Source organism: Toxorhynchites rutilus, chromosome 3 (genome assembly GCF_029784135.1).
Source record: "Toxorhynchites rutilus septentrionalis strain SRP chromosome 3, ASM2978413v1, whole genome shotgun sequence".
Taxonomy (NCBI): domain Eukaryota; kingdom Metazoa; phylum Arthropoda; class Insecta; order Diptera; family Culicidae; genus Toxorhynchites; species Toxorhynchites rutilus.
Window position 1 is genome coordinate 128132869 of NC_073746.1, and position 15361 is coordinate 128148229.

General features: G+C 37.7%; 1 protein-coding gene across 1 annotated transcript in view; it reads left to right on the top strand.

Annotated features, from left to right (window-relative positions):
* The first annotated feature begins 9844 nt into the window (after positions 1-9844).
* The window catches only part of LOC129774798 (uncharacterized), a 214189-nt gene continuing 208672 nt past the window's right edge, over positions 9845-15361 (top strand). The window contains exon 1 of the mRNA XM_055778759.1: positions 9845-11592. The gene's annotated coding sequence lies outside the window, so the exon portion shown is untranslated. The remainder of the gene's footprint in view (positions 11593-15361) is intronic.

Below are 15361 nucleotides of genomic sequence, written 5' to 3' on the forward strand. Positions count from 1 at the left end.
AAATCTCATTTTTCATCGATCGTTATCCTTGCCAAACACCACTCACTGTTTCGTCGTCCCCTTTTTTCCAGGGCTGGCGAGCCACGGAATCATCCGATGCTCGACTGGGAACATCGAAGCGAAGCTAAGCAAGCGGAGGAGGGGAGAGGGGGGAATAGCGCGCACCATAAATCGCTCCACTCTGCCATAAATCATATTCCCATCATTCAGCAGCTGTTCGATCGAATCATTTCCCTTTCGAAGTGTTCCGTTCTTCCTTCCAAGCGGAGCTCTCTATTTCTGGATCGACGACTGACATCAAAACCAATATTTGCTGCTTCCCAAAACTAGTTGCGATGCGAGCCCACCGAGGCCACACCAAGAGTAAGACCTCTTGGGGCTTCGAATTCTTTGCAACAACATCGGACGTGAAGGAAGCGAAAGGCCGCAGCGCCATCAATAAAATAATAATAAAAATTGTATTAATATTCAATGGTTGTTCTCGTTTCTGGAATTATTCCATCGTGCTTCACATCTTTATCGATGTTAAAACGGATGGAAATGTTATCGGGAAACACATTTGGTGTAGTTGAGCTTTGTAGTGATTCGAAAAATGGATAATTCAATATATTTGCGGTTTTATCAGATGTAATTATAAAAGTACATTGGTTTTATGGCCATCTACAGCTTAGACGTACCGTTTTTTCGACCAATTTTGGTTGCCCGTCTTTTTATCAATTTGTACTGTATTTTTAGTACACAGAAAAATCTTATATTCCATAATATTTCACTATCAGTATTTTCAAAAAAAAAATTCGAATAAACATCTGATGAATGTTATAAGATCTACATTGTTGTATTCGCAGAGATTTCACAAAACAGTCTTCAACATACAATCGATATTGAAAGCTCCGTTGTAAAACTTTATAAATGTCTTCATATTTACACGATTCGTGTAGAAAAATTGGAGAGTTTTTGTGATTTCGTCAGTGAACATGATGCTAAATTGCTTGATAAACACACGATTCCTTTCTCTTGAACATTCTATCGATTCATAGTATTTTTGAATGATTGCACTTTTATTTTCTTTCATAAGAAAATTGTCCTGTTGTGCTACCGGATTTAGCAGAAAACTGATGATTCTACTTTGCTTTCTACCAGAGACATCAGTTGATGACCTTTCAAACATTTATTCGCCTTGTTGAAAGGGACGATGTATCTGCCACTGATATTGCCGTTAGGTTTGATTATTTTGTTAGAATTCTTATCGTCGTCAAATCGTCATCAACTCGATTATCCCCAATGTTAGCTTCAAACCATAGTTCAAAAGTCTGTACTTCAGTCGGGATTTCATTCGTAACAACTCCGTACTCATATCCAATCATTGCTCGCTAGACGCGCTGTTATTTCGTATCAATCTTGCCGGTATCAATATTTCTGCATTTGTGGACAAGGTTATCACGATATTGAGCATGTTGTTTGGTCTTGTGAGATGCATCTTGTAGCCAGAATTTAGAAAACTCTCTTCGAGCCCGAAAGAAACAATCCATTGTGCCGGTGCGGGATATGTTGGCTCGGTAAGACTAAACCCAAGACCAAAAATAAAAGTTTAGTGGATTCAGATGAAATATAATAAACGAAATCTATTGAAACTGTGAATAATTGGAGTATATTGAAAAAGGGATAGTTAATCTAGTAAACATATAACAGTATAAATGGATGTCATTGAAGTTCATTTCTAACTGACCATTCAAATCGAGAATATATCTTTCTTTGTCTGGGCCAATGTAAGAAAAGCTTTCATATGCTTTCATTTAAATGTGTCTCCTGTTTCGCTCATGATTATCTAAATATTTTTTTCCTGGTAGAGAAAAAAGCATGTACATATACATCCATTCCAGGTCAAAGTGATATGGTGGCTCTCAGATTTTCATTAAAACTGGTAATTTTGTTCCTTATCGCAAAATATTAGACCCATATTTTTTTCTTTTTTTTTCATTAAGGTGGTTCAAAAAATCAATTTTTCCCCTTTATCCAAAAAATTCGGGTCTAATATTTAAGATAATGAACAAAATTACCAATTTCAACGGAATCTGATAACCACTATATCGGTTTACGAGGCCGGTCCGATATGTACTTAGTCTCATCGCCCGATGGTGTCAGCATCGCAAGTATCGCAAGGGAGGCGAATTTATAGTGTAGTACATTCTCGTAAACGGCTACTGTCAAAATTTCAGCCGAATCGGACTCGTAGTTTTGTTTTGACCATGTGTGGAAGCAGGCGTTGCCGCGGATTTTATAAAAAATTTAAAAAATGGAAATTCCGCCGTCTCCACGGCCAAATTGGTCGAATTGCACTACAAACTGCTGCCCCATCCACCGTATTCTCCAGATTTGGCCCCGCTCGACTTTTTTTTGTTTCCAAACTTGAAAAAGTCATTTGCCGGGCAGGCCTACTTTGCAGACTTCGAGAAAACGTATTTTTCAGATGGATTAAAGAAGTTGGATTATTGCTGGGTCAAGTGTAACGAGCTAAAAGGAAACTATGTTGAGAAATAAATTACCACTTTTCCATTTTTTTTTTGTTTTTTTTTTTTTGTAAGCTAAGTACTTATCGGACTGCTCTCGTATTTTTGGGTTCTATTCTCGGTTTCTTTCACTCAATAAAATTTTTAAAAATTGGTTTGTGGTTTTTTTTTCTGACTTACGTGTCCCGTATTTAAACCGGAACTTTTTGGTCAGCCTAGCTCAAAGGAACTTCTAACAAAACTTCGTTTTATCGGGAAGTTCCAACGAATCGCAGTTAACAATTAGCCATGAGATACCTTATTCGAGTTCTTCCGAAAACGTCTCCCTTCCTCCTGCTCAACGAACTATCAACTTTTGGTTTTATTTGTTTGGTACCGTCATCCGGAGGCAAATTGATCACCGGGGTGAAATTGATCAAACGTATTACTGAAAACAAACCCAAATTTTCAGAGGTATTATGGAATTTAATTTTATACTTTTTTAATTTGATATGTTTAATAATCATCTGGAGATTCTCTTTGTCAATGGATCTCAACGAATCTCTTATTAACCCTTTGCGGTCGCATTAAATTTGGGCATGGGTGTCGTACTGGTCGGAATTATTTTCCCTTGAAAAAGTAGTGTTATATGCAAGATTATAAAAAATAACCATTTTTTTTTATTTTGTTGTGATGTCATTTTAATGTGATGTTTTTGTATAAATACTATATTTTATAATTCTTTCTAAACAGTCTCCAAGAATAAATCATATTAAGCATAATGAATACATAATTTTATTTTCATTATCCGTTGAATATGAGACACTTATGCAAACAATTAGTCTGCTCTTTAAAAACAACTTCTTCAGTAGTTACTCAAATAATGATTCCTGCGTATTCGAAATGATCAGAACTTTTCACTTTAGATGAACAAAGATTTTGTCGCTTGAGACACTTCTGCAGTTATTTAAATAACATGAGACATTTATGCACACAGTAGTTCTGATACCTATGAACAATCTTACCCATCACACCAAAGTGTTACAATGGCTAAATTCTGCTGTTATGATTTTTGTCCCACATTCCAATGCATTCAATACACCGTGTGTTGTCTTGTGTGAGTGACTACTTTGTTTGATACTGAGTACCGTTATCTATTACTCATAGGAGCACCGTATTGACTCGTAGACAGGTTCACTAGACATCCAGCTTCGTTTAGGAAAAGCATAAATTGATACTTGGTTAAGTAAAATATGAGATTTGCATGGTTTCTCACTGTGGTGGCCGAGAGCAGACAAACGACCACAAGGAGTTAAATTGCATGAAAATTAACATTTTTCTAAATAGCATTTTCGTTTCCATTTTTCACTATAGTGAAAAAACATATTTTCAACACATCAATACAATATTTATAGACGCTAAACATATTAATTCACTTCTAGCCGATACTTAATGAGTTTAATAAGTAATCAAATACTTGTAATTACTATTCAAACAAGTGAGAAAAAACGATTTAACAAAAAATCACCACGAATGACCAGAACCGAATCCCATCATGCGATATATCGAACGTCTTGGTATGTCAAAACTAGCTCATTGGTGACCATTTCAAGTGTTTTTGGCCACATTGGGATAACCCGAATGGTCTCCGGATGACCTGCAGATCAGTGTTTAAATCGAGTTATGGAAAGGCATGACGACACCTTTAGGTGGATTAAATGAGGTTTTTGTCACCTCAAACCCTTGAATTATCATTAAAATGGCCGTAGGTGTAGAAATAATTGATTTTCTATACATTTTTGTTAATATGATACTAGAAAATCTTGAAAAACATAGATTGATCAATTTCACCCCGAAGCTACATTTTGAAATTTTCCGCTAAACATTTTCCAAATTAGCGCTTAAAGATTTTTTTGAACAAAACTTACCATAATGTTTTGTGGGCTTAGCACCAGTACTGATTTTAAAAATAATTGGATATAAATCTAACAAAAAAAAATCGGAAATATTCACATTTTTTTGAAATAAGTGATCAATTTGCCCCCAGTTTACGGTACCACTGTTCATACTCTACTGTCCTTCGAATTGCAAGGCTTGAAAAATGAATAGAATGATTCGACCTTTAACGATATTGATTACAGAGACATAATAGTTAATCACACCGGAAATTATATGAGCATGTTTCAGTTATTCAGTAAATATCTCCTAACGAAGTAATTGAATGAAAAGTTTGCGGAACAGAAACAGAAAACAAGTTTATGATTGAAAACATGACTTTACTCTTCAGTATATTTTACTTAAAGTTCAATACACTTTTGTTAGCGATTCTCCAATTTATGTATTCATTTTTTTCGGCTTCCAAAATACCCATCTACTTTCCATCCATCCTAAATATATATGAAAATTTTATCGACTATTTTTCATTTGAAAAAAAAAAAGATTGCACTCGTATTTGGCTTAGAAGACTGAGTATTTTCCTCATTTTTCTCTTGGCTCAAGTTTTTGTTTGAAAGGGCGGGTGTATTTTCACATGATCTTCATTGTAAAAAAAAGTTGTTCCTGAATACTTTGGCCGTATAAGAAATGTCTTCAAACGCTCTTTTTATAAGTTATCACCTGTTTGTCCAGAAGCAACAGGACTTCCGAAATATATTTCGAAAAAAATATTTTCTTTATTTCTTTGTTTCGTCAAACTGTTGTAACCAACAATTAGTCACATTATATCACAATTACAATACACGTTATGAAATATTATAATTATATTTATGAAAACTATATGAGATTTAATTATTAGAGGTGTTATGTATTATCTTTCAGTCAATGACTTTTTCAGTAATTTCTTTGTCATTGTCACATCAATTATATTACTGTCATAATTGTATGTTCTCATCATTCTATTAAGTGGCTCATTTATAGCATATAAAGTTCAAAATGAAGTTGGTTTGAACAAATTCCCTACTCGCAAGGCTCGGAATGATGCATAAAAATTTAAATTTTCAAGTAAGTTTTCAGAACTACTCAAAAAATCAAAGGCTACCTTCTTCAAGGTTCATTTTTACAGGAAGAATGAGTTCTTCGTAACTTCTAGACGTATCCAAAAAGTTTACGAAGTGTTTTCTCGAAGCATTTCTGTTTTGTCTCTTCGACCGAAATGTTGAATCGTCAAACGATATCGACGGACAACCAACTGTAGGCCGTCGTTTCATATTTGCATTTTCTGGTGTCTCAAACAAAATTTTACCATTTAACCAATCATTACCTTCTCCCGACTCATGTCCAATCACTGTTCGTTAGATGCACTACTCTTCCGTTTCAACCTTGCCAGCAGCAATCTCTGCGTTTGTGGCCAAGGTTATCACGACATCGAGCACGTTGTTTGGTCGTGCGAGGTGTATTTGGTCGCCAGATTAAAGTTAGAAAACTCCCTTCGGGCCCGAGGAAGACAACCCAATGTGCCGGTGAGAGATGTATTGGCTCGGTTAGACCTTGATTACATGTCCCAAATATATGTTTTCATGAAAGCTATCGATCTTCGTGTGTGATTGCCCCTATATCCTTATACCCTCCTTTTCTTTCTTTGCGAGTAATTGGTCCCCTTGCTATAAACAGTAGATTAAGTTGAAATGTAAATACACTATAGCTATCAGGGCTCTGCATAGTCATAGTCAACTGAGGATAGTCAGCTGACTATCCGACTGACTATATCCAGAGTCAGTTAGCTTCTTCGCGCAGTTTCTCCGCCAAAACGACTGAACGGTCAGTCGGGCGTTTAGTCGCTATCTCCCTATACCGACTCGACTATATCATTTCGTTCTTCCCAGTCAAATTGTCCTCATTGCATTTTCAGTGACTTCCCCCAAAACGAATTCGTTCCTCTCTTTCTCTCTCCCATATACATGTGCATGCATAGATGTTTGAGTTCAACGTGGTTTGACATACGCTACAGGTGAGCTAGATTCTTTTGTATCGTACACGAAAATTACTTACACGTATAAAATAGCGTGCAGTGTTTGTGCGCTATTTTGCACGCCCAATACTAACTAATACTAACGCGAGGACCTTTATAGCATACTTGATAAATATCTAAGTTCGTTGGTTTGAGTTTACGATGGTTAGACAATAAACCGTCCATTGATGGGGTAACTTCTTTTTTGCATCAGAAATCATGTTTCCGTTCCTCTTTATATGGACGTAAAAGAATCTTGCGTACACGGGTGTGAATTAGTGTCAGGGGGAAATGGAAGTGTGAATTGGAGTCAGTTGAATGAAGAGGCAGATTTGTATTCATTTGTCGAGTCAGTTAAAATAACCACTGATTGGACTAGTAGTTCACCAGTCATCCTAGTCAACGCTAGTTAATTCATTTTCTAGTCAAGTCAATTTTTGTTTGGCGGTGACTGCCGAAACAGTTCTAGTCGAAGCGAAGCAGCTGAGAGTAGAGTCGGTCCTCATTTTTCACCTTCGAAGATTTCGGGCCCTGATAGATTTTTTTTTTCCCAAAATATATATTTTATTAAGGCACATGTGGCGTTAGCCTGACGGGGCCGGGAGTCCAATATTTTGACAAATTTTGTCTTACAACTATGTTAGTAATATGTAACCGATTACTCGCGGCTGGCTCGAGGTTAGTATTACAAGTGTTCTCATAATTGGTATGTTGCAGTCTTCGATGCTCTGTACGTGTGCCCGACACGGGATACTTCCTATTGGGATGCAGCTGACCATTAATCAGCAACGCCCCTACCCTGATAGATATACGAATAGATTTATAGATATATAGGCCCTGATAGATATACGAATAGATTTAAGAATTGAGTGTTCATCAACATTGTTACAATTTTCTTTATATACCATCCTTCTCCTAAAAAATATGTCACCCTTCTAAACTCGAGTACACCGCGAGTAATCGGTTTTCCACCTTACTAACCATAGATGTATGAAAATTGTTTATATATATAGTTTTAAAATTATTACTGAGCCTGTAAAAATAAACGAATTAATAAAAAAACAATCTTCGTAATAGGAAAAAAATTGGAAAGAGTTTTGCCACATTTTTCCCCTCGTACATAAAATTTGGAGCAGAAACGTGATGTTTCACTTCAAACGACTGAAGTTCCCAAATCATATTTTGCGGGACCAACTTCGTTGGTGTACTGCCGTACGAATGAAACACAAATGTCTGCATAACTCTAGAACTAGTCTAGCAAATCGAGCCATATTTGGCATGTGGAGGTTTTAGGGTTCAATAAATATTTTTATAATAGTAAGACACCCCTACCCTTCTCTCTAAAAAGGAGGGAACTGCATAACTCGAGAACTAATCAAGCAAATCGAGCCACATTTGGGATGTGAAGGTTTTTGAGTACTAGAAATGTTTCTATGATGGTATCACTGGTATGAATCCTCCCTCCTCTGGAATGGAGTGGGGGTCCCATAAAAATATTACACATATTTCAACCAAACATGACAATTGAAAGTTTTCGGAAGACTCTGAAGGAAAATGGGAAAATTCAGAAATTCCATTCCCATATTTCTACAATTACATAGAAACAAGCGTTGTTAGTCCATTTGATGTTTGCGCTAACTAAATTGATCTTTGCTCGAAAGTGGAAATGGATTTTATTGTCAAAAAAGTTCTCGAACATACCAGATAATAGCAGTCCACAAACAACTAATTACTTTTAAAATGGTTTCATTCAGCTTGACTTGTTTCTATGTATGTTTGAATGTTTGTAGGAACCCACATCAATAGAAAATTGTTGACTGTTGGCTGATTGATCTGAAATTTGGAACATACAATTAATTCTACTGTCATTATAAAACTGCGTATTGCATGATCTTGAAAAATTCAATTTGGCCGTCGTTAACAAATGGCTGAATGATTTGACTTGGAGAACACGAAACATAATAAACAACATAAATTCAAAAAGGTCGCCGCCACTAAATGGTCGACTATGTATTTTTTGCAATCCCCTCAATATTGGTATGAAATGAAATGATTTGGCTAATAGAATACAGTACATCATGAAAATATTCCGAAGAAAATTAGGTAAGAAATGGATTTGGATTGTTAGATTTACATTATCCACAGTTAGTTGTTTAATCATATACCCCACGATTTTATTTTAGTCTCATCATTGCCCTAGATTAATGAAGGAAGGGATGTGATAACTACTAACTGCCACTTGCCTTATTATTTTCTAGCTTTTAGTACATTGAACCGTTCAACTTAAAGTGTTTTTTTACTTATTTTATTTTCTAATTTTTAGTAAATTATCTGTATCATTAGTATTCTTCTCTACATCAAAACAATTCAAACTCTTTCATTTGATACCCATATTGATGGGTTCTGAGAAAATATTAAATCCGCCATTTTGTAGTGGCCGCCATCTTGGATTTGCATTTTTCATAAATAACTGCATTCTACTAATTAAGCCCTTTCTTTTGATACCTATATTAGCTATTCAATATAGAATTATTATAGAAATTATTCAAAATTTCCGAAAATCAAAAATGAAATACTCCGGATAATCGAGCCTAAAATTCCGGAAAATCGAATCACGGATAATCGAGTCCGATCTGTACTAGGAATTTTATAGTAAAAGGTAATTAAAAAGAGTCGATCAGAAGATCAATTATCAATGGTTCTGCGAACTTGCGCTTAGTAAGAAATTGTGAATGCTTGAAGGTATTGATAACAAAAAAAAATTTTGGGCGGGACGAAGTTTGCCGGGTCAGCTAGTTGTAAATATGAAGAAACAGATCAGAAAGCAATCCATCGCCTTTTCATCTCACGGCATCATCCCTCCCAAGATTTCTTTGTTTATTGTATTCGAATACTACGGCTAACCATACTCTGTCTACCCATTTCATAACAATTAAATAATCGACAAAATGCGAAACATGTGACGAGCTTATCCGAAAAACATAAACACTGAATTTACTTTTGAAGGGTATTTGTAGGCGTCTGCACCGACCACTCACTGGAAGGCGACAAGCTTTCTAGCAGCATAGAACGACGCTCAGCGCTCGCAATCTTCACAGCTGGGCGTGCTGAGCGACCGTCCTTGGACACGCTCTGGTACCTCCCTGCCGATTCACGAACCATGCGATGCCGCCACTCTAGTACTGCCTCTACCGTTCGGAACCATCGTATCCTTGCGAGCAGCGGGACGAGCGAGAGGATTGCTCGCATGTTGCTCCCCCAATCGTCGCAGAGCAAGAGCCGTGCGAGAATGGGTTTCGTTGATGCGGGCTGCGGTTGACCGAAGGGTGCTGCACGTGGGCATGCGGGATGCCATCGGAGGACTGATTTGATCTGAAGCCTCTCTCCGGTGACGGTGTCAGTATCGAACGAGATTCATAGCGCATTGGTACGGTTTTGGCCTTATCTCCCGGTGCTCCAGTGCTAGTGGAACCGTTTGGATTCTGGACACTCTGGGACACCCTGCGGATTGTCGACCGGGTTGAATTACTGTGCAAAGGATTGTTGCGAGGCGTCCCAACTGGCGTTAACCGGAAACCCCGAGTGGATGCTGGGACGTAACAGGCAGCAGCAAGTTCTCGCATGGAATGTGCTCCTGAGCGTTCTGCATCCGTTTGTTCGATAGAGGGGAGAAGATAATTTAATTATTCAAAAGCGCGCGTGTGTGACTCGATTATGGGATGCTCTCTGGTGCGCTGTAGATGTAAACAGGGGATGATGATGTGAGAAAAAACAAAACCAAAAAAAAAAAAAAGTGCCACAATGTGAAAAATCACACTCTCGAGGGTAGAACATTTATTGAGCGTTATCGAAAGACGCATCCTGAGTTGGGGCGAAATAGCTATATTGGATGTGTACGTTATCTCGACCTTGGAATAAAGTGGAACGGAATTCCATCATCGTCTGCGCTAGAAGATTGGAACGATGTTATGTAAACAAGTGATTTGATTACAAGTGAAGTTCGGTATCGCAAAGTGTGATTGCTTCCAGCAGTGTGCGGAAATTCGTCAACACAACAGTTGAGAATATATGCGAGTATTGCTCTATCGACGCAATTTGTGAAAAAAAAAATCAAAAGGACAATCGACATTGCGATAACGTGCTATTGAATCGACTGAAAAACGACCCAGAAAGGTCCTTTGAAGTTTGACAAGTGGTCAGCTTACACCAATCGTTTCCAGCAAAGCTGCTTTACCCGCGTGTGATTGTGTGTTCGTGTGGGCGTATTAGGTTCTGATCCCGACGTTATAATACGGGTAAATCGTTCTGAGCCGCCAGCTGCGTCCTCCATGTAGGATTGTGGGAAAATAATTCTCCGAACAGACTTTTCTGCTGTCATCGAAACTTTCCACCCACGGATGGCCAATCGTTCCATATCGTACTGCTAATAGAATCTGATTCACTGGAAACGAGCGGAAATAGGAATTTCCGTCGGGGCCGTTGAGCTCCAAATAACGAAATAATCTCGGAGAAGAATTTTTTTCTGTGGACATTCAGAATTGTGCAAAGTTCAATCGTCTTACTCGGTGCTATTTGAGTTGGCCCAAAATCTGCGCGCGTGAGTGTGTGTGTGTTTGTGTTGGAAAAGCGTTGAAGAATTGCCAACTCCCTCCCGGAAACTGCGGTAGGGAAAGTGAAAGTTTCCAACTTATATTTCTCTTGTTTGATATCGGCAAAGGGTTTCTGTCGCCCTTTCCTATTAGACACGCCACATCTGTGACATCGTGTATGGGTGAAAATCAACCGAAAGGAGCGAAAAAAAAGCAGGAGAAAAAAGTAATAACAGACGAAGGAATTTGTAATTTCTTGATTAGGGTAAGCGCTAGGAGACACAAAGCGAATGAAAAGTTCGGAGAAGGATTTTGAACTCGTAGGACAGCGTGTGACGGAGAAGGACCGGAGACGCAGTTTGCTCAAGAATATTCATTTTCGAAAAGTCTGTGTGTGTGTGCTCTGGCTGGCTGCAGAGCTTGAGGACAAGAAATAGGTCCCAGCGGATAGCTGTCCTTTTTGATTTTGGAGCGAAAGTTTCGCTAAGCTCGACAGATTTCGGAAACCATACGGGCCGCCAGGCCAGGGATATCATTGCCGGCTACTTACACTTTGAACATTCTGCTGAAGGTAAGTTGTTTCAGTTATTGGATTTTTCATAGTCAACAAAAAATCGTACCCTATGGAATGTGCTCAAGGATGACAGTGGGATGGAATTTTTAAGAATCCGTAAAGCAGCTGTGATCGCTGTACGACTTTAGATTTGAAATTTTAAAATTGCTAGAAATGTTGCGACGGCGCATTGAACAATTGCTAAACGGTAAATTTTCCTTTTTTTCAGGCAAAAGTTTTCGTAGAGATTAACGATCAGGTTCATGATTCCAATAACTCGGTTAAAAATTTCAAAGAGCGGAATGAGGAAGTGTTAACATGAATTTTTCGGATATTCACTAGTTCCGTTGGATTACGCACTGATTGACTGATTATAAAGGATGAAACGGTCAAAATTGTCTAACATGATTAGGTGTACACTGATTTTGTTATTGTATGAATGGTAAAACTTTTTTTTCTTTTTGAGTTCAACGAGTTTGAAAGATCAACAACGACAGGAAAATCATCTGATTGGACGGTCGAGCTTCGCGTTTCACGCCTGTTATCAAATTTTGAATCGTTGTGTGCCCACCTTATTTGGTGCTGAGCTCCAATTTGCTTTGAGTTGAATTTTTCTGGTTGTTTCGAGGAAGACAACATATTAACTACAAGAGAATCTAAAAATATGTTTATTAGTTGGAGGCGATCTGGCATTGTAACATCCGTACCTCTCATGCTGAAGGTCAAGAGTGAAATTCTCACCTTCGACATTCTTCCAAAACTGGAAGTAAAAGTGACGAACCATTATGCAAAAGTTTTGAAAGTCACTATAATACAGGAAAAAATATTCGAATCCCCATTTGATTTTACAAATTTTGCCCATTTCTCAGGCAAATTGCGGATTTCTTCCATATGAAACCTTTTTATTGTTTCCACGAAAACCATTCATCGACCCATTTTCTAACTTATTCATATTCGGACAAGTTTTGCTCTGCAAGTAGGGGAAAAGGGGAGGATTTGGACCACCTAGTCAAATCGCCTAATATTTCCAAACCAATACGGTCTAAATAAAAAATGTCACATTGTATACTGAGCTACACTTGTTTTCTCTCAATAAGTAATGTTTAATCATTATATAAAGCTTCAATCTACCAAATATATCATAAAATAAAAGAGATGATTTTTGGACATTAAAATTTGATGCGGGGTGATTTGGACCGTCTGTGGGGTGATTTGGTCCAGTGTGTGTTTCATCGAAAAACACAACGGATACGTAACGTTTTCAATTGATGGTTTTTGTTGCGTCTTTTAGCGGTGTGCGTCGGTGCGTTGTCGTGCTGTAATATTAGGTTGGGGAAAAAGTAATCCATTATTTTTGGGTGGAATTCAAAACTATTTTAATATGCTTCGGATTGTCCGATTTGGGTCAAATATACACCGTTTTGTTGTAAAATATGTTGCCATTCTAAAAGTAGCTTCATAATGTCTGTATCATAGAGGTCTTGGTACTTATTGGCGAGAAACTCTATCAATGGATTTTTACAATCTTCTCTTGATCCCCATTTCTTATCGCTCAGGAAATTTCGCAATGCGTGAAAAAGGTGATAATCACTTGGTGCCAGGTCCGAACTATATGGTGGATGCATCAAAACATCCCAATCAAGCTTTCAAAATTATGTATCCTTGTATTGTCCTGACGGAACACAACACCCCTTCTGTTGGCCAATTCTGGACGTTTCTGGTCAATCGCTAGCTTGAAATAAACAATGAATTAACAATTAAAAAAAATATTTAAAATTTTTTTTTTTTTAAATAAATTAAATTGCACGTATTTTACTGTTGCAGTATCGGCATCATGAACATCCATCACAATTTCAGCGGGCTGGCTTGCATTTTCACATTTATAAAATAGAATAAAAAGTGTAAAATGTACCGAATTTTCTCTTTGTTGACCTTCTTTGTTAACACCCTGTAACTCACAACTGAATGGAACAAACAAAAGACAACATAAGTTTTTTTCTAATGTGAAATCCCACCTTTACAACGAGCCTAAACTTGAAATTGTACAGTCGATATTACGCGAGATATTGATCACTAAAGCCAGTCAACGAGAAAATAATGGATAACGAATCGAATACAAATCGCTACCGACAACAAACAATAAATTTGAACTTTCATCGATGAATCGATGAACATCGATGGAAAAAATGGTCAAAATGAGCTTAGATACACGATAAAATGATATTAGGAAAAAGTTGACATTAACATACTTCTTTAACTTCATAATGTTTAATGGCATATATGTCAAATCGTTGAAGTGTGGAGAACCTTGCTATGAACATCTAAATCATCAACCGCACAATTTCAACTTGCACACCTGGTACGGCTTTAAGTACGACAAGGTAGTTATTGCCAAGAACAACAATAAACCACTGCATAAAACCGTCGATAGCTAAGTGCCGATTAATAGGCTTGCGGTCGATAAAATATAAAATGTCTTGGTTGCTTTTGGTTGCTCAAATGAATTTTTTTTTTATTAAATTCGTTTATTTTTACAGGCTCAGTTACATAAGTTTAAAGGAGCCGAATTCTTAATTATATTTTTATTACTATACATAAACATTTTCTAAATCTAAGGTAAGTAAGGTAGAAAACCGATTACTCGCGGTCTACTCGAGTTTAGTAGGGTGACATATTTGTTCAGGAAAAGGATGGGATATAAGGAAATTGTTACAATAATGATAATCTCACACACTCAATTCTTAAATCTATTCGTATATCTATTGTGTATTTACATTTCAACTTATTCTACTGTTTGTAGCAAGGGGACCAATTGCACGCAAAGGATATAAGGATATAAGGATAATCACTCACGAACATCGATAGCTTTAAGGAAAATATAGATTTGGGACATGTAATCAAGGTCTAACCGAGCCAACACATCTCTCACCGGCACATTGGGCTGTCTTCCTCTAGCCCTAAGGGAGTTTTCTAAATTCGATCTGGCGACAAGATACAACTCGCACGACCAAACAACGTGCTCGATGTCGTGGTAACCTTGGCCACAAGCACAGATATTGCCATCGGCAAGATTAAAACGAAAGAGTAGCGCGTCTAACGAACAGTGGTTGGACATGAGTCGGGAGAAGGTGCGAATAAAGTCTCGACTCAAGTCCAGACTTTTGAACCATGGTTTGAAGCTAACCTTAGGGATAATTGAGTGGAGCTACCGGCCCAATTCATCTTCGTTCCATTTGCTTTGCCAATTAGCGATGGTATTTTTACGGACTAAAGAATAAAATTCATTGAAGGCGATTTGACGCTGATAAATATCGCCTTCAATCGCACCTACCTTTGCTAATGAGTCAGCCCTCTCATTACCCGGAATTGAGCAATGAGAAAGGACCCAGACAAAGGTAATGACATAACAGCGTCTGGTTAAAGCACTCAAAACTTCTCGTATTCTCTCAAGGAAATACGGCGAGTGTTTTTCCGGCCTCACTGAACGGATAGCTTCGACAGAGCTAAGACTATCCGTTACAATGTAATAGTGTTCAACAGGTCGTGAGGCGACGCTGTCCAGCGCCCAGTGTATTGCTGCCAATTCAGCAATATACACTGAGCAAGGATACTGAAGACTGTGTGAGGTGCTAAAAAATACGTTGAACACTCCAAATCCTGTGGACTCATTCATAGAGGACCCATCAGTAAAGTACATATTATCGCAATTGATACGCCCATACTTTGCATTAAAGATCGTAGGAACGATCCCCGATAGAAGATAATCTGGAATTCCATGGATTTTCTC